Source organism: Podarcis erhardii (genome assembly GCF_964252035.2).
Source record: "Podarcis erhardii genome assembly, chromosome: 10".
Lineage (NCBI taxonomy): Eukaryota > Metazoa > Chordata > Lepidosauria > Squamata > Lacertidae > Podarcis > Podarcis erhardii.
In genome coordinates this window covers 53,199,988-53,225,436 of record NC_138500.1, presented here as the reverse complement: position 1 = coordinate 53,225,436, position 25,449 = coordinate 53,199,988, and the positions used below count along the sequence as shown (strand labels likewise).

At 43.0% G+C, this 25,449-nt stretch overlaps 1 protein-coding gene across 1 annotated transcript in view; it reads left to right on the top strand.

Annotated features, from left to right (window-relative positions):
• The window catches only part of IMMP2L (inner mitochondrial membrane peptidase subunit 2), a 487,068-nt gene that overhangs the window by 145,605 nt on the left and 316,014 nt on the right, over positions 1-25,449 (top strand). The gene's annotated exons all lie outside the window — the stretch shown is intronic.

Genomic DNA, 25,449 nt, shown 5'->3' with positions numbered 1-25,449 from the left:
TGCATATTGGTCTTTCCATTTTGTTAATTAAAATCAGTTATATTTGTGTGTGTGTGTGTGTGTGTGTGTGTGTGTGTGTGTGGTTAAAACCTTTTAGCATTAGGAAGTATCTGTAAAGTTCACTGTAGCACAGACTTTGGATTTCTACAAAGGTCATTACTTACATGTTATTGATTAGGTGAGTGTGTTTAATCACTTGCCATTAGGAGGTTACTGTGTCACCTAAATCCTATTGATTCAAATTGTGCCAGTGAGGCAGTAGCAATATATCTTATTGTCTGTTGTGTCTTTCAGTAGCTTTGTGCAAAATTATGCTCTTTAGCTGGAAGACGATCTAGATTAGAAGGGGTTTTTTTTGTTTGCTTTTTTGCATCACTAGGAACGACAATGGAAAAGGAAAATGAATGATGGAACAATATGAATTAAGTTTCTGAGTACCATAACTTGGTTAAACATTAAGTGTTTTACAGCCTGGGAGTTACTATTATGATTCAGTCATTTAGGTTGTTCCCATAAAGAGAGTTCACTTATTCTTTTATTGGCACTGGACTTCATTAAAATACTATGGTATCTCACCATAAAAAATGGAATGAGTGACCATATTGGCTGTAGACTGGAAGTTTAAAATGGGGCCATTATTCAGCTTTATTACACATCAGATGGGGAGGCAGGAAAGTTATTGGCTGAAACACAATGTCACACGTTATCTATGTACCTATAGCGATGTGTCCATCACAATAGGTTAGCAGTCATTTTGTTTAAGTTTTGTTTCCAATTAAAAACTTGTCATTAGGCTAGTAGATATTTTATTTATATATTATTTATAATCCAGATTTCTTTCCCACTCTTCTCTATATGGTCCCATGGCAGGTTAAAACTATATAAGAATGCAATATTAAAATCAGTTAGAACGATTAAATAGAAGAACAGGGTGTGTCCCAAATGCACACACACACACACCACATATCTATCAGGTGTCAAAGGCCAGGGTAGAATAATAGAATAACAGAGTTGTAGAGTTGGGAGGGACCCCAAGGGTCATCTAGTTCAACCCCCTGCAATGGAAGAATCTAAACTAAAGCATCCATGGCAGGTGGCCATCCAACCTCTGCTTAAGAACCTCCAAGGAAGGCGAGTCCACCACCTTCTGTGGGAGACTGTTCCACTGGTGAACAGCTCTTACGTCAGAAAGATTTTCCTGATGTTTACTTGGAATCTCCTTTCTTGTAACTTGAAGCTATTGGTTTGAGTCCTACCCTCCAGAGTAGGACAAAATACAAGCTTGTTCCCTCTTCCATGCGACAACCCTTGAGATATTTGACGTTGGCTGTCATAGCGCCTCTCAGTCCCCTCTTTTCCAGGCCAAACATACCCAGGTACAGTGGTACCTTGGGTTAAGAACTTAATTCGTTCCAGAGGTCTGTTCTTAACCTTAAACTGTTCTTAACCTGAGGTACCACTTTAGCTAATGGGGCCTCCCGCTGCCACTGTGCCACCGGCGAGCATTCTGTTCTCATCCTTAAGCAAAGTTCTTAACCCAAGGTACTATTTCTGGGTTAGCAGAGTCTGTAACCTGAAGCGCCTGTAACCTGAAGCGTCTGTAACCCGAGGTGCCACTGTATGTCTACAGCAGACAACAAAAGCTTATACAGTGAAGGTGCCCAATTTATGGGTGGAAAGTGCCATAGTTTAAGGGCTGCAACAGAAAATACCTTCTCCTGGACTACTCCTATTCAAACCTCTGAAACCATTCTTTTTTTTATCAGTAGACTTCATGTGCTTTTTCCAAGAAATGATGCAAAGAAACTCACAGTGAAAGAGCAAGCCCACAGATCCCCATCTCCTGGCCATGACTAGTTGCTATTTTCCACACAGGTTGTTTGATCACTTAATGTCATCAAAGCTGTTTTTGAAGCTCTGGGTTTGGTGCCATGGTGCAAGCCCAAAGTATGGGAGATTGCACCTAGGAAGAGACGGTAGAGAGAGCAGTTGTGTATGGCTGCCCTCCTTCCTTCCCCTATGTGATTTCACAGCCTGGGTGCCGTGAATGAACGCAAAATCCACTCAGGCAAAATGGTAAAGCCAGAGACTGTAATGATAGTGGATATCAATAATTCTGTCTCTTCTGAAGAGCATATGAAAAGTTGGAGCTGGCTTTACTTTGAAGCCTCTGGCAAGCCTGCTTTCTTCTCTAGTGATGTGCGGGTTTAAAATTCACTGACCTACCCTCAACTTTCAAAGCTGGCTCTTTTCCAAGGCTCCTGTTTACAGCGGCTGCAGCACTCTTTGCTTAGCAACATATTTAATGGGGCCACGGGGAATTTGGACTTCCATCTAAATGAGTTTAGAATGCCAAAGAGGAGGATCAGGAGTTCAGGTGGAAGAGAAATGAAAAGAAACACTTAAAATACTGGGTCATTGCAAATAACCGCCTCCTTCCTTCTGGCCTTCATAAGGATGCAGTTTTATATGTGCTTTTAAAGTCCCCACTGCAAAGCAATAGCATTCAGGGGTTTCTCGTTGTTTTTTTTTAATGCAGCAGAAGTGTAAAAGTTTCTTTGTCAAGTGCGTGTTTCTTCTTTCATCCCAGTTGTCTGGGATTGAACCACTGCAGGGAAGTGAAAGTGCTGTGAAGAAAACAAAGGGGTTTGGGGCTGGGAGATGCATATTAGGTAACAAAACGAAACAGGATATTCTATTGACTGTGGATTATTGTGGATGTGTGTTTTCAGTCACACATCGATTAATTAAACAGGGAAGAAAGTTTGTGGGGGTTTTTATACTCAAGAGTAAATAATAAAATTACTTGCATTTTCATTGCTGCTTCTTAATATTCCGGCTGCACATAAAAGCCTGTATGTGACCCGATTTTGTGAAACTCTGCAGTGGTTGATGCTTTGCTTGGGTGTCCAAGATCTTTTCCATATCATCGGTTGACAATTGATGGTAGTCCTATTTACCTCTCCACATGTTTATGCTGTGTGCATAGGGGAGAACGGGACCATGGCTGCCAGCCACACATCTGTTAAGGGGAGCCCATTTCACCACAAATATTGATTGCTGCGATCTCTCACACAGCTATGTTGATTTCAGGGTGGATTTACCCATGCATAATTCCAAACTGAAGAAAACGCTGCCTGTAATCATATTGTGCATGTAAGCACTACACTGATGATTAAAGAATCAGATCACCAGACTAATGTTGCGCTGTAATAAACTGGCAAAGTGGTTGTTGCATCTGTAGATTAGCTTTTGCTAAAAATGGCATTCTGATTACTTGGAGGTATGTCTCAAGTGACTCCCTGAGCCAGATTTTTAATTAGCTCAGTTTCTAATGTGGATGTTCTTTTCTTCCTGCATAGTTTTAATCGTCTAGACTAAAATGTTGCGCTGCACCACAAATGTCAGAGAGGAAGCAATGTTTGCTGACCCAATTCACATTAAAAACCACACTTTTTTGTAACAGTATTAGTTAACCAGCTATATGTATATAGTTGCTCTTTGAAGTCCAGGTTCATTATTTATTTTGAAGCATATGAGCGTTTACATATATTCATCACTTGTACCAGTGCAATCTTTACTCAGAATCAAGCCCCATTGTATTCAGTGAGTCTTGCTCCTAGATAAGTGTGCATAGTATAGAAACTCTCTTAGTGCTTAGTCTTATGTACACCAAAACCCCGTTTAGATCACACTGCTTATGCGGCATTGTGTTGCTAAGTGTATCACAAGGTATTCACAACATGATAGTTTAGATACTTTACAGATCTGGTGTTGCATCCCATGCACAGATGTGTATTTATGATTGCGGCCGCTCTCCAGTTGACAGATAGATCAAGCCTTACACTCCCATTCCTCCTGAATTCCTCTCCTCCAATATTCCCGTGGTTGGAATGTGGCCTATCATTTGTATGGGAAATTGAAGCCCCAGTCGGCACATTCCAAGTCAAGCACTAGCTCAAAGCCAAATAGAAGTGGACTGGAATTAGTGAAGCTAGCTGCAGCAGCAGAAACAGAAACAGAAAGGTGCATTGGAGATAGAAAATTCTGATCCAGGAGGCCATAGTATAGAGAAGTTAAATCTCTGCTCTCTAGCTTCCACCTCAGCTCACATTTCCTAGCCCTCTTCTCCAGCTATTGGCATCCTCTTCAGGTGTGAGTGAAGGGAGACATCTTTGTAGGAGGCCTGGATTTGGAAGAGATGCAAAGCTGACACATCTCCACTATGTTGTTGTTTTTTATAAGATATTTATTAAGATTTTATATAATAGAACAAACATACAACAAAAGAAAAGATACAGCAAAAAGAAAAAATACGTCACAAAGAAACAAAAAAAGACAATAAAAACATAAACAAGAAAAAATCCAGTTTTTAACTTATTATCTATATAACCTTCTTTCTTGACTTCCTCACATCTCCCTTTTTTGTGTTCCCCTTTACACAATCAAGTTCAGCAGATTCTAACCCTCTTTCAGACCTCATTTATAATTATATATTTCAACCTATTATGTCTCCAATTTTTCTTTTCTTTTCATTATCAATTTTTAGCTATTCTTTATAACTTAGACCCTTGTGCCATTTTGCTTAAGTTTGACATAATATTACTCTGGTCTTTTCCCCCTTTTCTTTTTAAGAATTTTTGCATACTCCTTTTAACTATGTCACTGATGCCATATTCTCTTTAAATCCAACATCATTTTAACATTCAAACATTTTACAATGTTTCTGCAGGTAGTCTTTAAACTTCTTCCAGTCCTCTTCCATCGACTCTTCCCCCAGGTCTTGAATTCTGCAAGTCATTTCTGCCATCTCCATATAGTCTATCACTTGCATCTGCCATTCTTCCAGGGTGGACAAATCTTGTGTCTTCCAATATTTTGCGATAAGTATTCTTGTTGCGGTTGTTGCATACATAAAAAACGTTCTGTCTTTCTTTGGCACCAATTGGCCGACAATGCCCAGGAGGAAGGCCTCTGGTTTCTTAAGGAAGGTATATTTAAATACCTTTTTCAGTTCATTATAGATCATTTCCCAGAAAGCCTTAATCTTTGGGCACGTCCACCAAAGGTGAAAGAATGTTCCCTCAGTTTCTTTACATTTCCAACATTTATTATCAGGCAAATGATAAATTTTTGCAAGCTTGACCGGTGTCAGGGAACTGCCATCGGAGAGACAGGTGGTGGACAGGCTCCAGGAGAATAGGAGAGAACCTGCCGCAGAAGAGGGAACCAGCAGGGGGAGTGCAGGAGTCACAGCGGAGGGGAGGCTCTGGGATGCTTCCAGTGAGAGTAGTGGAGAGGTAACGGGACCCCCGTTGGGAACTCCCACCCTTCGCCGGAAACTGTCACGCAGAGAGTCACGAAGGCGCATGTCCGTCAAACAGCTTTTATGTTGGCGTAAATTCCGTAGATGCCCACTGTCAGATTCTACCAGCGACTGACAGAGTCATGCTTTGGGGGCTCCGTTAGTGCATCAGTTTGGATGACCAGCCAAACCCCAGAGGGATCAAGCTTTTACGCACAAGCAGCTCATTATCCCATCACAGCAATCTGACAGTCTTTGAAAGCAGCTTGTGCAAGCAGAAGGCATCATGAGCGAACCAGCCGGAACCGGAGGAGCAGGAGCTGGAGCTGGAGCAGGTCCAAGCCTGGAACAAAGGTACAGGGCGTTGGAGGTCCAGCTGGCGCTGCAAATGGCGAGGCTCGAGGAGAGGAGGGCTCAAGATGCAGATAAGGGAAAGACCACCCCACTTGCCAGACGGGTGCCTGGACTGGTGCAGAAATTTGGGGGGGATCCCCGGAACTATCAAGCCTTTAGGACAGAGATGCAATATGCTCTCAATCTACTGTTTGATGACTTCCCCGACGAGAACTCTAGAGTGGCGTACGTGATTGGCCATCTAGAGGGAGGGGCGAAGGACTGGGTTCGGCCCCTGATGGCAGCCAATAATGAAATCTTAAAGGACACAATGAAGTTTTTTCGCGCCATGGACTTGATGTTTTCCAGCGAGATCGAGCAGGGAGTGGTGTGCAGGCAGTTAATGGCGTGTAAACAGGGGAGCCGATCTGTACGTGAGTACTGGACTGAGTTCACCATGCTGATTCATAGACTTGGGTGGGACCTTGCTAGTGAACCTATTCAAATGCTGTTTGAAGAAGGTCTCTCTCCGGCAGTGAAAGATGAACTTTCCCGGGCGCCTAGGGCGGAGTCTATGGATCAGCTGACTAAATCAGCGCTGTCCATTGGGGCACGCCAGGAAGCTAGAGCTATGGAAAAGAGGGAAGGAAAGGGGGAACGTTGGAAGGACTTCCGCATTCCAGAGATTCCGGAGCAGCCTTTCCCGCCAGCAGAGCCGATGGAACTTGGAACAGCGCGCGCGCGCGCAGTTTCAAACACCAGTGAAGGGCGGAAGAAGGAGGGAAAGAGCGGCAAGAGATGCTATCTCTGCCAACAGCCAGGTCACTTTGCCAGAGTCTGTCCGCAAAGGAAGGAATGGCAAGGGATGGCGGGAACTGTTGGGGGGAAGGAGGAAGAAGAAATCACGGAGCAAGTAAAAGCCAACGCCTGGTTGCCAACATCAGGGCACAGCAGCCAGGCCAGGGAGTAATGAATGTGCCCACGCCGGAACCTCCAAGACCAGCGCTTGTGATAGAGGTGTTGCTGGAACTGGCAAACGGACACCCACTGAAGATAAAAGCGCTATTGGATTCAGGTAGCTCATGTAATTTCATGAGCAAAGAGTTTGCAGCTGAACACCAGATACAGACTATCCCATTGAGTAAGCCTTTGCAGGTTACCACGATTGATGGGAGGGAACTGTTGGGAGGAGAAGTGAGCCAACAGACTGTACCAATGATAATGAGGGTGGCACGACACACCAAACTGATAGCGTTTAACGTAGCCACCTTGGGAGGAGCTCCTATTATCTTGGGTATGAGCTGGCTGGCGCTACACGATCCGCTGGTAGGCTGGCATCAGAGAGTGGTTTCCTTTGGATCAGCACATTGCCTAGAACACTGCAAGGAGGGAGAGGCTCAGGCAGGCGCCAGGGCCACTCTAGCAGGGATGGAAGTGATGGACAAGGGGAGGGTGCCACCACAATACGCTGACTTGATTGACGTATTCAGCGAAAAGGAAGCAGATAAACTGCCCCCGCACAGACCCTTTGATTGTCAAATTACCTTACTCCCAGGAGCACAATTGCCAGTGGGCAAGCTGTATGCAATGTCAGACAGTGAGATGCAGGAGTTAAGGGAGTTCATCGACAAGAATCTCAAGCGAGGTTTCATCAGAGAGTCACGAGCGGTGGGGGGCAGCCCAGTGTTCTTTGTGGACAAAAAAACACGGGCAAGCCCAGGCTTGTATGTGATTTCAGGGCCCTAAATGCAGTGTCAGAACCAGTGACTTTCCCTATGCCTAGAATTGATGACATTTTAACACGGGTGAGAAAAGGGAAAATTTTTACCAAGCTGGACCTTAGGGGGGCATATAACTTGATACGTGTGAGAAAGGGGGATGAGTGGAAGACCACTATGTTCACCCCCTTGGGGGCCTTTGAGTACCTCGTTATGCCTTTCGGATTACAAGCGGGCTCCGCCTGCTTTCAATCATTCATGAATCACGTCCTGGGGCCACTGCTCTAGAAGAACTGCGTAGCGTTCTTAGATGACGTCCTGGTGTACTCAGACAATGAGGAGCAGCATGTGCGAGATGTAAGAGAGGTACTGAGCAAGCTGCGAGAAAACCGGCTGTGGGTGAAACTGGAGAAGTGTCAGTTTCATACCAAGGAGGTGGAATTCCTGGGGTACCGGTTGTCTGACAAGGGATTGGCCATGGATCCCAGCAAGGTTCAAGCGGTACTGGAATGGAAAACACCAAAGACCAAGAAGGACGTGCAAAGGTTCCTGGGCTTCGGAAACTTCTATAGGAAGTTCATCAAAAACTTTGCCCATTTAACAGCGCCCATCACGGATTGTCTTAGTAGCAAAAAGAAATTTGTTTGGACGGGAGAAGCGCAGAGGGCGTTCGAACGCTTAAAGCAGGCGTTTGCGTCGGAAGAGCAACTTTTGCACGTGGATCTACAACAACCAATGAGAGTGGAGACTGACGCGTCAGACCGAGCGGTGGGGGCCGTTCTTCTCCAGCCGGGAAAAGATACGTCTGAATGGAGACCGTGTGCATTCTTCTCGCGGAAGTTGAACAAATCCGAGAGGAACTACACAGTGTACGACCGAGAACTGCTCGCCATTCATGAAGCATTCCGGAAATGGCGGCACTTGCTGATTGGGGCGCAGCACAAGGTTCAAGTCCGAACTGACCACAAAAATCTGGAATACTGGAGAACAGCCCGAGTGCTGAACCAGAGACAAGTGAGATGGGCCCAGGAGTTCTCCAAATTCCACTTTGAGATTCGTTACGTGCCCGGCTCCGAGAACGTGAGGGCGGACGCTCTTTCCAGGAAACCTGAGTACTTAGAGGGGGAGGGAGCGCCTGAGGAAAGGCATGTAATCCCAGAAGACCGCTGGGTGTGTGGGGCGGCATTGGTGGGGCAGAGGGAACTGATAGAGGGTACGGAGAACGATGAATACGCCCAAGAGAAACTCAGAGAGCTCCGGAGGACAGAGGAGAACACAGGGGGGTTCGAAGAAAAGAACGGGGTGTTGTATTACAAAGGGGCACTGTACATACCCGACGGGGAACTGAGGGGCAGAGTACTCAAGCAGTTGCATGACAGCCCCACAGCGGGACATTTTGGACAGCACAAAACCATGTGGTTGGTTACCAGGGAGTTTTGGTGGCCCAAGGTGAGGGAGGACGTACGGGAATATGTCAGGGGTTGCGACAGGTGCCAGCGAGCGAAAGGAGAGAGGGTGGCGCCAGCGGGGCTATTACAACCCTTACCCACGCCCGAAAGGCCATGGGAGGCAGTATCCATAGATTTTATGACGGACCTGCCAAAATCCAAAGGCAAAACAGCTGTCATGGTGGTGGTAGATCAATTAACCAAGATGTGTCATTTTATAGCTTGTTCACATGCAGTCACAGCGGAGGAAACCGCCAAGTTGTTTGTAGAACATATTTTTAAGTTGCATGGCGCCCCCTTGAGGGTTTTGAGCGACAGAGGGAAACAATTTACTTCCAGGTTCTGGAGGAAACTTATGAGCTTACTGCACGTAGAACTCAATTTCTCAACTGCCCGGCACCCAGAAACCAATGGGCAAGCGGAAAGGGCAAATGGGGTTTTACAACAATACCTGAGGTGTTATGTAAAGGACAGAGAAAATGATTGGGTGGATAAGTTACCTCTAGCAGAATTTGCCTACAACAACGCAGAGAACGTGTCCACAGGGATGAGTCCCTTCCTGGCAAATTATGGGTGTCACCCCCGGGCATTCCCAGGAGAGGGAGGGGAGAGGTGGAGCGTGCCAGCGGCAGAATATTTTTTTGAAGAGATGGAGGCGATCCACCGTCAGCTTCAACTTAACTTAGAGAAAGCCAAGGAAGAATATAAGAAGCAAGCAGACAGAAATAGGAGGGAAGGTGAAACTATAAGGGTGGGGGACTGGGTGTGGTTGTCCACCCAAGGGCTACCGTTCAAGGGCGGGAGTAAGAAATTGAGGCCCAAAAGATTGGGACCCTTTGAGGTCATACAGCAGGTCAACCCAGTGGCATTCAAACTCAGGCTGCCCAGTCACATGAAATTACACCCAGTATTTCACAGGTCATTACTGTCGCCGTACCGAGAGGGACGTGAGTGGGGGGAGCGTGAGAGAGAGGCCACCCAAACGCCCGTGATAGAAGAGAGAGAGCGCGACATGAACGTGGCAGGAATCATTGATTCCAGGTGGAAGGGGAATCAGGTGGAATATCTGGTAGAATGGGAGGGGGAAGCAGAGTCGGAAAACACTTGGGTACCAGCAGAGGTAGTCAATGACGAGGTTTTAATAGAAACATTTCATCAGCGTTTCCCAAGAAAACCGCAACCCGTGGCTCGATTTAGAAGGGAACACTTTGGGACCACCGATGAGGAAGGAGAGTTTGAAGGGTTCCCAGAGTCAGGGGTGGGTGAAGAAGCCGACTCCGACGAAGAAGAGGAAGACGGGGAGAGAGACGGTACGCCGTGGCTAGAAGTGTTAGAATCCTCGGACGACGAGGAGAGTTCCTTCAGGGGCTTTCCGCCCTCACCGCCAGTGGGAGAGGAGGCGGGAGGGGGTGAAGGGGGCCCTGGGGGGGAGGTGGATGTCAGGGAACTGCCATCGGAGAGACAGGTGGTGGACAGGCTCCAGGAGAATAGGAGAGAACCTGCCGCAGAAGAGGGAACCAGCAGGGGGAGTGCAGGAGTCACAGCGGAGGGGAGGCTCTGGGATGCTTCCAGTGAGAGTAGTGGAGAGGTAACGGGACCCCCGTTGGGAACTCCCACCCTTAGCCGGAAACTGTCACGCAGAGAGTCACGAAGGCGCATGTCCGTCAAACAGCTTTTATGTTGGCGTAAATTCCGTAGATGCCCACTGTCAGATTCTACCAGCGACTGACGGAGTCATGCTTTGGGGGCTCCGTTAGTGCATCGGTTTGGATGACCAGCCAAACCCCAGAGGGATCAAGCTTTTACGCACAAGCAGCTCATTATCCCATCACAACCGGGGTCATGTACCACCTATAAATCATTTTCATAATATTCTCTCTTAGGGCATTACATGCCGTAAATTTCAAACCGGTGGTCCACAACTTTTCCCAGTCAGCAAACATGATGTTATAACCAATGTCTTGTGCCCATTTAATCATAGCTGATTTAACCGTTTCATCCTGTGTATTCCATTTTAACAGCAAGTTATACATTCTTGACAGTATCTTAGTTTTTGGTTCTAACAGTTCTGTTTCCAATTTTGATTTTTCCACCTGGAAGCCTATTTTTTTGTCCAAATTATAGGCCTCTCTAATTTGATAGTAATGCAACCAATCTCACACTTTATCTTTTAGTTTCTCAAAACTCTGCAATTTCAATGTGTCTCCTTCTTGTTCTAATATCTCCCAATATTTCGGCCACTTGGCCTCCATATTGAGTCTTTTCAGAGCCTTAGCTTCCATAGGTGACAACCACCTTGGGGTCTTGCTTTCCAATAAGTCTTTGTGCCTTATCCAGACATTAAACACCACTTTTCTGACAATATGATTTTTGAATGCTCTATGGGCTTTAACCTTGTCATACCACAAATATGCATGCCACCCAAAAACTTTATTAAAACCTTCCAAATCCAAAATGTCAGTGTTCTCAAGAAGCAGCCAGTCTTTTAACCAGCAGAATGCTGCTGATTCATAGTAAAGTTTAATGTCTGGCAGGGCAAACCCACCTCTTTCCTTAGCATCAGTTAATATTTTGAATTTTATTCTGGGCTTTTTGCCCTGCCAGACAAATTTGTAAATATCTCTCTGCCACTTCTTGAAACAATCCATCTTGTCCACAATCTGCTACGTTTGAAACAAAAATAACATTTTTGGCAATACATTCATCTTTATAACTGCAATTCAACCCAACAAGGAAAGCTTCAATTTTGACCAAATTTCTAGATCTTTTTAAACTTCTGACCAGCATTTCTCATAATTATCTTTAAATAGATTCAATTTTTTTGCCATCATATTGATCCCTAGGTATTTTACTTTCTTAACCACAATTAAATCTGTCTCATTCTGAAACCTTTCTTTTTCCATTGGTGTTAAGTTTTTTTCTAGAACCTTAGTTTTTAACTTGTTTAATTTAAATCCTGCCACATGACCAAATTCTTGAATCAGTTCTAAAACTCTTTTCGTACTAGATTCTGGCTCCTGTAGTGTCAAAACTAGGTCATCTGCAAAAGCCTTAAGTTTATATTATTTAGCTCCGACCTGGATACCTTTGATCGACCGGTCCCTTCTAATCATGTTCAATAGCACCTCCAGGACCGAAATAAATAATAATGGAGAGATAGGGCAGCCCTGTCGTGTTCCTTTTTTCCACATCTCCACTCTTTGGTCTTCAGCAAAAACGCTTCAATCTCAGGTAGCCTCTCCTGCTTCTCTTGGCTAACAGCAATGACCACTGCTACTTATATAGAAGGTTACTTGTATGTCCATGTGCAAAGTTATGCTTCATTCCCCATTGTGGCTTGCCTCTTAGTAGACATGTATAGGCTAATCCTCTCCACACAAAAATACACCAGTTTACAATATCTATATTTCTGAATGTGCTACAATCAAATTAAATTAAGAAGGATACTCTCAGTAGACAGCTTTAACTTTTATGCAATTAACACTTCATTGTCTTATGTTTCTCAGTGTCTTTCTCAATTAAAGCAGCAAAGGTAGGAAATATGATCTCTTCCAACCCTTTTGATTATTGAATAGACATAATGAGAAAAAAATAGCTTTAAAAAAAAGAGAGAAATAAATGCTGCCCAGTTGTTGATTTGATTTGGATCAATTGTTGGGAAAGGCAGGGGGGAAATTAAATTGGTTCTGTCTCCATAGCCTTACACATAATTTTTAGTGAAAGTGCAGTGAGAGGAATTATTTTCTTTGTTTTGTTCTGCATAAATCTGAAATAATTTTCTCATTAATGTAACTTCAGCAATGAACTCTCTTGCTGTGTTTGGTGAACTCTAAACAATAGTCCATCTTGTTGTCGATGGAATGTACTTTGGTGGAATGTATTTAAAGCATAGACCAAACCAAAGCAGCAGGCATATAAGTGATAATGGCCTTTTACTCACAATTGAAAATTTTATTTGTATAGATACAGACTCTTTATATGCAGAAATGCACCTTTTGGAGTTTTGTGCAGCCTTGCTTTATTTTCAGGCAGAATTGGGTTTTTGGATAGTGTGAAATGAGTGATGGAATGCTTTTTGTTTGTTTTTTTAATGAGGAAACATGACATACAGTTATCTGAGGAAGGATATTATAAAAACATATGGATCAGGCCAACGGCCCATCTGATGCAGCTTCCTGTTCTCATAGCGGCCAACCAGATGCCTATAGGAAGCCTGCAAGCAGGACCTGAGTGCGACAGTGCCTGACAAGTAGACTAGTAGACTGTGCATAATTGCATGCATGCGGTGCTGGGACTTTAAATGCTATGGTGGCACTACAGCTTGAAGCATGAAATAATAAGAACATCAGATTTGGGGATCCATCCAGGGCTGTCACTCTTGTCTGCTTGATGTTCTTGATGTTCCACATGTGGCCTGCCCTTTGCCTTCAGGTCTTTCCATCCATAGCTGGATGGAAACTGGATGGATGGTGTTATGTACTGAGTTGAATAGGATCCAAAATGCAGTAGTCTGATTGGTCCTAGAAAAATAGGATTCAGAATGCAGCAGTCTGATTGGTCCACAGGAGCCACCCAATCCAGCTCCAGGTAGAAGTGAATCCACAACCTGATTGGCCTACAGGAGAATCCCGGAATTAGCCAATCACGTGGGGCCCATTGTGTAAATAATGTATATAAAGTATATAAAGCAGACATTCTGAAGGAACTTCCATTCCTCCTCACCACCAAGAGCTGAATAAAGAGCATGAAATCCACTCTCTACTCTGAGTATATTTCAGATGGATACTGGCTTCTTGTCTGATTCTGATGTTAATGAATCCCTGTTCCCAAGTACTTGGTGGTATTTCTGAAAATGAAGCTAGTTTGGTCAAACATTACACTCCTGAAATGGTTGCTTATTTCCCTGTCAGACCTCTGAACACTCCTATAATTTTTTTTGGTCACTTCAGAGAGATAAGCAATTTGTTCTGTAGGAACATACATTTGCGTTTCTGCATGCACACACACACAGAGAGGGAGGGAGGGAGATTGAGAACACCGTGTCTTCTGCAAATTTTTGAATGTTTCAAACTGCATTGCCAGGAAGTATTCTCCTAGGACTCTCTTTTTTAACCTAAATAAATCAATTCTGTATAGGTATTCTTGTAAAAATAGACCTTTCGGGTTGTTTCAGATGTGCTCCTTTGAAGAACTGTGCAACCTACCTGCACTTTTAAAATAAATATGTCAACATGTTGTGGTTCTCTTGGCACAAAGGTTTTTCCAGCCTGTTTTTTGAGTTTCAAAACCTTGCTGAAACATATTTCCCCCCTTTCCCTAAGCCAATTATCAGAATTTTGTATAGTGTTTAATTTGGAAATGACCACATCCTAGGCAGTGATTCATACATTAAATAATTACTCAGGGAGTAACTTCAAGATGTGTGTGTGAGTGCCTAGTCACTGGGAGAGGCTTCTGAAGTTGCACTGAAATGCTGGTGGAGGTTCTGTTTTGACTTGCTATGTAACATTTAACAGGATGGAGTCATGCTTCTCCCTTGTAATGATGATGTATGGACAGCACACATGCCTGAGACCTGTGTTTTCCCTTGATTGAGATGTGCAGGTTCCTCCTTTAATATGCCAGGCACTCAGTCCATGTACCAGCATGATGTGACAGGCTAGAAGCACAGCTTGGTGGACTGCATTCAGCAGTGAGTTGGCCCAGAATAAGCACTGCAGCTTTGACTGGGTTGATCTGTTTCTCCAGGACCTGGAGGATGCTGGGTTGTGCTATCTGAATCCAGTGGGGCCTGAGGGTGAATTACACAGGAACAGTGAACAGAATATGTGTGAGTCAATTACACAACCCAAGATTTACACTTCTACAGAAGAAAAACGCACCTTGCAATAAGTGCCATTAAAAAATATATATGAAAATGAGACTTGTGCATTGGGAATTATTTCTCTGTCAAGCAAAAGATTGTGTGGTCTGTAATGTCCTGGCCTTGTGAAAGCACAGTTCTATTTCTATTGTACAGTTTGATTAATCCCATAGGAGACTGATTGTAGCTTCAGTGGCTGTTAGAAATGGTTCTTTAATTCCCAAACATATTTGCTTGACTTCCAGCTATGCAGCTCAGGCTAAAAAGCACAGTCAAGGGTTATTTTCTTATACATTTAAAGACCTTAGGGATACATATTCAACTTGATCATGTGGGTGTATGGGACAGTCACCCAAATGAAATCCACTTCTGTCGGGTCCCCTACTCCAACCCCATTTTTGAACTGCTCTTCCATCACTGTTTGTCTTTAGGAGTTTTCAGATTCCCATAAGAATGAAAGAGCCCAGAATTTGGAGCCCAGCATGATTTGATTATGGTGAATTTGAGTCAGCAGCTACTTTAGTGGGAGGCAGATGGGGCTGTTTTCCACTCTCATAAACTGTAACATTAAAAGGGACATCAGCTAATTTTGTATCTGGAAGAGGCCATCTGGACTCTTTTCAGCTGTACTCATGCTCTTAGATAGTTCTTTTTTCATTCATTTTACTTAACATTAGATTGTCTTTCCTGGTGTGGTGGGTTTTATTGTTTGCTAACCTTAAAAAGCAGACACGCTTTGAGAGCTGACTGCAAATCTGGGAAAACCCAGTTCAAGTTGCCTTTGTCATGAATTCAGTAGAATTTGGCAAACCACTGTCTCTCAGGCTCAGCCCCCTATTTCCAATATGGACGTAACAATGCAGCCTTAACTTACAGTGTTGCTGCAAGAGTACTGAACCCTCAATTTGGGGACCTAATCCTGCCCCCAAACAGTCCCCTCTCCCCCCCAGCACTTCTGATTTGGGTGCTAGTGGCAAAATGGGGGGGAAAGCTCATCAGGAAAAAAAGATGCAAAATGGATGTTGCTCAAGCCACACACTCTGAGTGCCACACGCCAAGAACACCCGTAGTTAGAAAAAGGCACTAATGCTACCCGGGTTTTCATTAACAACTCAGAATTGAGGGGTATTCTAAGCTAGGTACCTGATGAATTGCAGAATCTTCCTTTATCCTCTATGGCCTGGAAAAGCAAGCATCAGGATACTTCCTCAAGCTAGAAGCAGGCAAATGTGTGTTACATTTAGAGCCTTTTGATAATTCAGTCAGTCCCTTCTTGTTTTCTGCCTCAGCTTCCCTTTCTTGACACCCTCCTTCTCAACATTCCTTGCATTTTTGAAAGCCTCCTTCTCAACCTCAGTTCAAGATTCAGTTCCTTTTGCATTTTCTTCCATTCCACTTGAAAATGCCACATCCCAGACTGGATTTGCCAAGGTTTGAGCTTCATCACCTACTGCTACTGAATACGTGGCTTGAGGTCATTGTGTGGCAGCTAAACCAGATGTTTCCTTGGCAGTGTGACAAAAAGCAATTGAATAATCCTAGAATGGAGAAGACCATTTCCTTACCTCCATGTCTTCCTTGTCAGCCAGCAGTCTCCTTGTGCTTGTCACAGTCTCCAGGTGTTCTCTACCTATTGGTTCTATGATATCAGCACCAACATATATTATAAGTTTGAGTTTGGCTCTAACTTAAGATATAGAGGACCATAAAGCAGAGGTGGGGGAGAGCGTTTCCAATAGATGAGGAAGTTAAATGGTTGCCTCCTGGGAGTTTGGCTAGAAGGGCACTTTTGCTGCAAAGCCCTATCTCATGGCATATCTGTCTAGTAGTAAAGGACTAGAAAGGCTGCGGTTTCTGTGACATTTGGTATATTAAGTGCTTATTAGTACAGATCATGTATGGTTCACTTGCAAATCAAGGGCTCGGGAGGGCTTTTAATGGAAACAGCGAGCAATCCAATCAATTTGAAAGGCTCTAATTGGTCTTTATATTTGCAGAGTTCTGTAGAGCAAAAGCTTACACTTCCTAGGTTTTTCTCATAGCATTTACAAAGCAAGTTGTCAAAGTTTGGAAAAGGCCTTTTTGGTGTGTTTTGTACTCTCCTTTCTTGACATCAGCAGCCATATGAAGCAGAAAATTGTTGTGTGTGCTTCAGCCACATTATAAATACTTAGCTGCAGTATTGCTTGGCCCTACAGCTTTTTATTGCCTTTTTAAAGTTTTCTTGCCTTTTTATTTTATTTTATTGTTTTGTCTTTTTGTAAACCACTTTGAGGTTTATTTGGTTTTTTTTACAATCAAGCTTTTTTATATATAAATCAAGATAATTAAACAGTTGGTCTGTGAGCACTTAGAAAAGGATTCTGCGATTACTAAGACCCAGTGTGGGTTTCTCAACAAGTTATGCCAAACAAATCTTGTTTCCTTTTTTTGATAAGTGTTATAAGCCTGATGGATCAGGGGAATACTGTTAACATAGCATATCTTGATTTCAATAAGACTTTTGACAAAATCCTCCATGAACTTGCAGAGAATCTGTTAAAATATGGTCTGGGTGAGGTTACTGTTAGATAGATTTGTAGCTGTTTGACCAAACCCAAAGAGCACTCACTAATGCCTTCTCATAAAAAAAGTGACTAGTGGGGTGCCACAGGGTTCTGTCCTGGGCCCATTGTTGTTCAACATCTTTATAAATGACTTGGATGAAGGAATTGAGGAGATGCTCATCACATTTGCAGATGGCACCAAACTAGGAGTTGCTAATACTGCAGAAGACAGAATCAGGATTCAAGATGGCCTAAACAGAGCCACACAGCCTACCATGCACACCCTGAGCTAGGCTGCTATCCTCTGGTGTGGTGGTGGATACTATATCCTTTTGTCAGTGTTGAAATGATTCAGCAGCTGTCAGTCTGGTCAGCTTCTGTTCATGGAAGCAGAAGAGTGCCATATTGCCCTTTGCCTCAGGCAGCCAAATGTCTTGGGTCAACCCTGGCATTGGCAGGCAACTTTTCACACTCTGAAGTTGACTCATTGTAGCCAAAGTACAATGAAGTACCATGAACATTGGGGGTAGGGGGCTTGGTTGAGCACACATTAACTTTGGAGACTATACATTAAACCAAACTGAGTGTTATTACTTGGAATGTCTCCAAACTGACATCTTCTGGCTAGAAAGAGACAGAGCAAGACTGTTTGGCAGGAAACTGTGAGGTTTTGAGAAGAGCAAAATACTTAGGAGCTCAATAACCACTGTGCAGTTTGTTGGTTGGCATCAGTGGAGGTATTTATGTAATTAATGGAAGTTGTTAATTGTGTTGCTGGCCATCCAAATTGTATGATTTGTCAGTAAATTCATTTTACAATAAAAGAGATGGATGGATGTTGAGAAAGAAAAGTTAGGGAACATAAGAGCTGCTATATTATCATGTGAGCCTTGTTAGAAGTGCAAGAGTTGTAAAATGAGGCGGTGAGCACCCTTAGGAACTTTTGGAGGTGGAGGACATATTTGGATGTCTGCCCCTCTGGGTTGTGACCTGTAAGGCTAGACATGGAATGCCTTTGGGACTTCCTGATCTCACCCACCAGGAATTGTGGGGCCCTCATCTAAGACTTGGGTCAGGAAGTGTCCATATTCATCTTAAGAGTGAGGCTTATGTAATGGGCTATAATCAAACCATGTGAGGTGGCTCACGCAGGTTTGGTTGGGTTCTGGTTGCTCCCACATGGTGCTTACCCTCTGCTGAGATCTGTATTGAGTAAAACATGGTCCTAATTCAATCCCACATACTCGTGTCTTGCCTCTTATTTACCTATTCCAGGTGAAGATTAAGGAAGAAGAGATAGCAAACATGGGGCTGGTGTATTATCTTGTGCACTCTTATAGAAGAGCAAGATAGCACCTGTATGTATCATTTCCCCCCGGGGGGGGGAGAGACCTTGATCTTGTTCTGCCTACTATGTGGTTGCTTATTTTTGTTATCTTCTGCACCTGCCTGTCAATGGTAAAACAGAGATAAAGAAATACAGCTGGGATGATCCGTAATGAGATCCTCTATAATGAGCAATATATGGTGAATACAATGGAATTGTTAGAGGGTGGGTGAAAGCTCTTAATAGTCTTACCCAGCTGCAGTTCTTTATCTTTCTTTCAGTACTGACAGACAGGCATACAAGACAGCAAGCAAGGAGATAGCAGGTAGGACCAGATCAAGCTATTCATTTACATAAGAAGGGCACAGGTGTTATCTTGCTGTTTTATAAGGGCACTTAGGATATGTCAGCTTCCGTGTATAAATGGTGGATAAAATGTCCATACTGCACTGTCATCATCATTCTTTCTCCTTTTTCATCCCTCAGAAAATATGTGTTGATCTTACCATTTTAAGAGGGAAAGGCTGATGGCCAGTGTTGTCTAAGACCTTTTTTAAAAAACAACAAACCAACCAAACACATTTCTTACCTTTCTCTTCTTTTTGCAAGATAGCTCTTTAAGTAACCATGATATAAGTATTTAGATTGTAGTGCTGTGTCATAGCTTACCTGTATAAGCAGTTAGTGAATGCACTGAACCACTAGAACAGCCTTCTCTAACCTGGCCATTGGATATGCTTGCTTGGGGCTGATGAGGGTTATACTCCAGCTCTCCGCAGGTTAGTACACAGGAGAAGAGGGAAAGCTGATGGATGTGCAAGTATATATATATACATATATATATATATATATAAAAATATTTGTTCCTTTTCATTCTAATTAGCCGGCTTATGAAGTATGAATGAGGATGAAGCAGTGGATGGGGAAGCCACTGTATGAGATAATAAAATGTTGGCAGTGAATACACAGGGTGGTCATAGAATCATACAGTTCGAAGGGACCGCCAACTGCAATACAGGAATCTTTTGCCCAATTAGGAGTCTCATGCTCTACCAGCTGAGCTATACAGATGTTCTGTTACAACTTGCCTCAAGTATAAAGAGTAGAAATATGTAAAATTGTAAATGTTTGGGTAGTCTGCCCTGAGTCCAAATGTGTGGGAGAATGCTCCTCATATATCTAGGCAGTAGTACATGTAGACCTGGACCTTGGAACTGATGTCCAGAGCCCTGTAGCTCAGGTGGTCCCAACTGGCCACCCAGAGAGCAGCTGATGGAGGGAAACCAGCAAACAGGCCCTGCCAGAGCATGCCATGACTTGTTGGGACTAATGTAGGTTGACACAGCTTGCTTGCTTTCAAAAGCATTTTATAGTCAGAAGAAAGCTGACCAGGCATGCACATGTTCATAGATGCCTTTTATTTTTACTTTTAAAACACAGTGGGTGAGTTTCAATGCTGGTGCTACTCAGAGTAGTCCAATTGACATTTATGGGCACGGTTGACTTAGGTGCTGCCTAGACAGCATCTTAAAAAGCAGAGACATCACCTTGCCGACAAAGGTCCGTATACTTAAAGCTATGGTTTTCCCAGTAGTGATGTATGGAAGTGAGAGCTGGCCCATAAAGAAGTCTGATCGCCGAAGAATTGATGCTTTTGAATTATGGTGCTGGGGGAGACTCTTGAGAGTCCCATGGACTGCAAGAAGATCAAACCTATCCATTCTGAAGGAAATCAGCCCTGAGTGCTCACTGGAAGGACAGATCCTGAAGCTGAGGCTCCAATACTTTGGCCACCTCATGAGAAGAGAAGACTCCCTGGGACGACAGAGGACGAGATGGTTAGACAGTGTTCTCGAAGCTACTAACATAAGTTTGACCAAACTGCGGGAGGCAGTGGAAGACAGAAGTGCCTGGCGTGCTCTGGTCCACGAAGAGTCGGACACGACTAAACGACTAAACAACAACAACTTAGGTGCATTAATTGTAATGAGTCTGCTCTCAGTAGGACTTGTTGAAATACAACCCAATTATCCTTTTCAACAACACAGTGGTGCTCTTTCCAAGTAAATGTGTTTAACTTCAGGGCAGCCAAAGCAAACCAAATTTTATTCCAGTACTTATGATGGTGCTGTGATTAAAGTGAATTTAAAATGCGGAACTGCACATGCTCACAGTATTTATTTATTTTCCAATCAGGTTTGGCAAACTTTTTGTGTGTGGAGGTGGTGGTTTGTTTTCCTGTAAAGTACCAAGGCTGCAGAAGTGGTTGTAAAGCATGTAACTTCAACATCAGGAAGAGATATATTAAGTGACTGCTTCACAGCTGAATTATTTCACATGGCAGTCTAAAGTGTCCCATCCTACCATTAAGTCTAAGATCTAAAATTCCCTAGTTCCACAACTCTTTGGGTGAAAAGGAGAAATATGGTGACAGGAAGGCAGAGTCACTTAAACTTTGTCTGTGTATTGTAACATCTAGAAGCCACCCACATTTGGCTTTGTAGGTATATACAACCTATTTTTTAATTTGAATAATGACAGTAGTTTTAAACCACTAAGGAGGGCATCGTCTACATTCTGTTTCTGTGTTTGAATGAATTCCTGGCATGCATGGTTATTAGACATCTATCTAGCTTGTGTTGCCTCCCCTAATTTTTATTTCAACCTTTTGTAAGTGGCACATTTAGGAATGATTTTTAAATGATGATAAAATTATACAGTTCTGGAAAATGTGGGAGAGTAAATGGGATTGCAGCTATGGTGTACAAAAGCATGGCATAATTAATATGTGATTCTTAAGCATTTTATAAAACAGGACTCTCTCTCCCGGAAGAAAAACCTACACTGTATATTCTAAATTTACCAGAAACAGAATTTTCTCATATCAGTTCAATTCACTATTTTTAGTAAAAACTTTACGAATACACAATAGCCCTTTTCCATTTTAAACCATCAAGAAAAAGTGTGTGAGAAAGTGTTTTTATTTATGAGATTCACTAAGTAGAAACATTTTAATGTTATATCTGATTCCTTTTTCCCAGCTGCAATCAACTGTGCTCCCCAAAGGCCTCTTTTGAAGGGCCCTTCAGAATGATATGGGCACAAGGGGGTGCTGGGGACCGATGGAAAACTTTCCACCAGCCAAACTTAGTGTTGATTGACTTCTGCTCATGCTACACCCCCATGTTCTACCCCACATTGTCCAGGAGGGGCTCCAGTCATCCAGAAAGACTTTTGGTGGGAATCCAGATGAAGTGAACAGGAAACTTTCCTTCTGTGAACTTCCTTAACTTATTGCAGGAGCCATGTTACCGTCATGAAACCGTGTGATGCATGGAGAACATTGTGCCTAATTCTTGAAGAGGGATACTATTTCCAAATTACAAAAAACTTGAATGAATGTTAAAAAGAGGGCCTTCTCGGAAGTGGTGCCCACCCTGTGGAACACCCTCCTATCAGATGTCAAGGAAATAACAAAACCCCACCTATTTAATCCTCAACATTTCCCACATTTTGCTAGGAGGATCTGCATGGTGCTTCTACTCGTGTTCACCTGAATGTGAGCAGAGCCTTTTACACAGTTGGAGAGCCTGATAAAGTAAGGTCCTTGACTACTAAAAGTGTTCTACGTGCATTCAAGTGAACATGGGTAAAAAGCTCCCTTAAGACCTACCCCTCTAAACAGGGAATGTTGTATGACTGAAGAGGTAGGGTCATGCACATGGGGATGTTGAGGGAAGGACTTCCACGTGCTCCCTGCCCCAATCCAGCTCTGCATTTTCAGGCAAGTGCCTGGACACACATATACAGTGGTACCTCGGGTTAAGTACTTAATTCGTTCCAGAGGTCCGTTCTTAACCTGAAACTGTTCTTAACCTGAAGCACCACTTTAGCTAATGGGGCTTCCTGCTGCTGCTGCACCGCTGCTGCACGATTTCTGTTCTCATCCTGAAGCAAAGTTCTTAACCCGAGGTAATATTTCTGGGTTAGCGGAGTCTGTAACCAGAAGCATCTGTAACCTGAAGAGTATGTAACCTGAGGTACCACTGTAATGGCTTGAATCTTTCAAGCAAAAACTGCACTTATGTATCAGTTATGTGGAAGATAGCATTTTAGATTATTTGAGTAAATTCTTCTGCTTTAAGGAAGACTCTGGGTGGAATTCTGCATTACAGTAAATTACACAAGGAAGCATAGGCACTGGCTCCAGGGGGCTGAGGCTCTTTTTTTAAAAGGAGGCTGCCCCCCTATTGTTGAGGCCAAAAATGGAGCCGGGTGTAGAACGTTGTCAGGATGTTGTGTGATGTTGCACATGCACTCTCAGGATGTTACGCCGGGCCCTCTTAATGTTCTTTGGAAGATGGCGCCTCTGCAGGGAAGTGTAAGAACTGCTGATTTCATCCATTTCTTATTGGCATACTTATGGCAAAGTGCTCTTTGTGTGTGGCTATTTTTCTTTTTGCCATTGATCTCAGCTGCGTTCTTTGAAACAATGTAATTCTAACCCCTGAGCTATATCAGTAACTGGTTTTAAATGTACTTTGTCTCATAAGACAAACATACAAGATACATGAACAAGTTCTTGCTGACCTATACAGTGCTGACTTTATAATAGGTCATATTTCAAGTACTGTGTGCTTGATAAATAGCCTGCCTCTAAGAGCTCTGTCCTCGGTGCTGAAATCTCTCGTGATGTATGGGCACGTCTGGCTGATAAATTCTAATGTCGGCATGTGTGTGATAGCGATTCATCAGGTTTGTAAAGAGTGTGCTCAGTGAAACATACTGAATTCATAAAGATACATATTTTGGATATTATAGAATTACCACTGGGACCCCCCCCACATCCCATTTTGGTCTTTAAAGCTTCTTTGGAAATCTCTTGCAGCTTGCAAGCAATGACTAAAAATGACCCAGAAAGAATTTGTCATAATTTAAGATGAACTTTTAGTAATTAATGACTTGCTTTCAAGGGGGATTTGTTGTTGTGACAATTAGTGGCAGACTAACATTCTTGGTCAACTTCTTATCCAGCATAATTAAAAGTCTAGACAGGTTTTTTTTTGGGTTGTGGAAAAATTGCACACTTCCTACCTAACTAGATTTTTGAAATTTAAAATGTTGAGTAAATTTTCAGATTCTTAAGAAATTTGAGTTACTTAATTTTGGGCTTTGGGGCAAATTTTAGTTCTCAGTGTCCTGCCTTCAAATTATATTTTGACTCTGAAATGTCACATTTTCACATCCTAATTTGAATGAATTGTCAATCTCAAAGAGTAGGTCCTGCTATCTCTCCAACTTTATTTAAAGCAGGGGTCGGGAGCCTCTGCCTTGTAGGCCAATCACTAGGTTTCCCCATTTGGTCCATAAGGCTGTTTTGGGCAAGCCATGCCTACCTGATGTCATAGAGTTCAGGGCAGAGCTTTGTCAAAGCTTTCTTGAGCAGTTTCCAAAACACCTGACAGCCATTTGGTTGATAGGCTCCTCTGAAGCTCTAAGCAGGCTTACTCCCATCTGCATCAGCTGATGTGAAAGGTTATCCTGAGTGTTTTTTCTCTGCTTTGTTTCAGCAGCTGTTTCACTCCAAATGGGTTTTCAGTGAAGTGGCTGGTGGAATGAAGATGGGAACACCATACTTTTAGCAGTGATATGTTGCTTGCTAGTACTTTGAAGCCCCAACTTTGAGACTTCAAAGCACCAAATCCTTTGATGTCATTTATGAAGATAGGTGATTGACAGATGGCCAACCTGTCAATTTTGACCTGCAAGGCACATTCTGATAAGAATCTGGCCCATTGAGCCAAAATGCTCCCTTCCACCAATGTAAAGCCTTGCTGAGACAAAAGGCCAGAATTTGGGGGCAGTTTTTTCATTCATTTATAACATATGTCCCTGTCTTTCTTCTATGATGGAAGATAAGGGAGCATATATTGGGGTCCCAGGTACTTTCCAGGCACTGACCATACTCAAGAGCTATTTAAACTTCAGCAAGAGTGTAGCATCATATTGTCATCAGACCATATCTTTGACTGCACCAAAGGGGATTCTGCTGACACCCAAACCACCCTCAGCCTTCTTGACTGAGTTGTTTCCTGATGATTCAGGAAATCAATGAGGCAGCATTGCATACTTTTAAACTATAGAGCCTCTCTTTCTGCTCTTGAATCTCAGCTACTTACCTTTTTCTAAGGACAAAGCTGCTGGCATTCTATTCACCTCTATACCTTCCCTGCAGAACCCAAATGGTGCCCTCATCTTGTTGCACCATTCAGAAGTCAATGCCTGCCTTCATTTATCCATGTCTCCCTTATGGTGACACCTGAAGCAGGCCACTTCATCCTGCTGTTTGTGCAGAGCTGGCCCTGTTATTTTCCCTACATATTGGCTATTTCTGCCTTGCTTTTTCTCAGTTCTTGATATTCTTGTGAATTCTTTAAGAATTTGTTGGACATCAGCTCTGACACGAACAGGCTACACAATCCAGTTATTATCACTGTAATCATGTAACTTATTTCCAACTCCAGTGGTATACATTTTCCTCAAAATTAGGGAAGACTGTAAATCACAATTCTACACTTTTGTGGCTGACTCTTATTTTGGTCATGATGGTTATTTTGGTTGCATCTGACCTGCTTTCATTTTTACAGCTCTTTATTTTTGTTGTTATTTATCATTTAATCTCTATTGGATTTAGGATTATTATTATTATTATTATTAGTCTTGAACACTGCAAACGCACCAGAAAAGCAAATAAATATTTGCACCAGAAAAGCAAATATATTTTCGATATACCAAGCCTTGATACTCAAATGTGCATATGCAGCCAGGCTGAGTTACCTAGAATTCTTCATTTGATTTGAATGGAGTCTGGGTAAATCACAGAATCTAATCTGGTTGATTTCTTTGAGA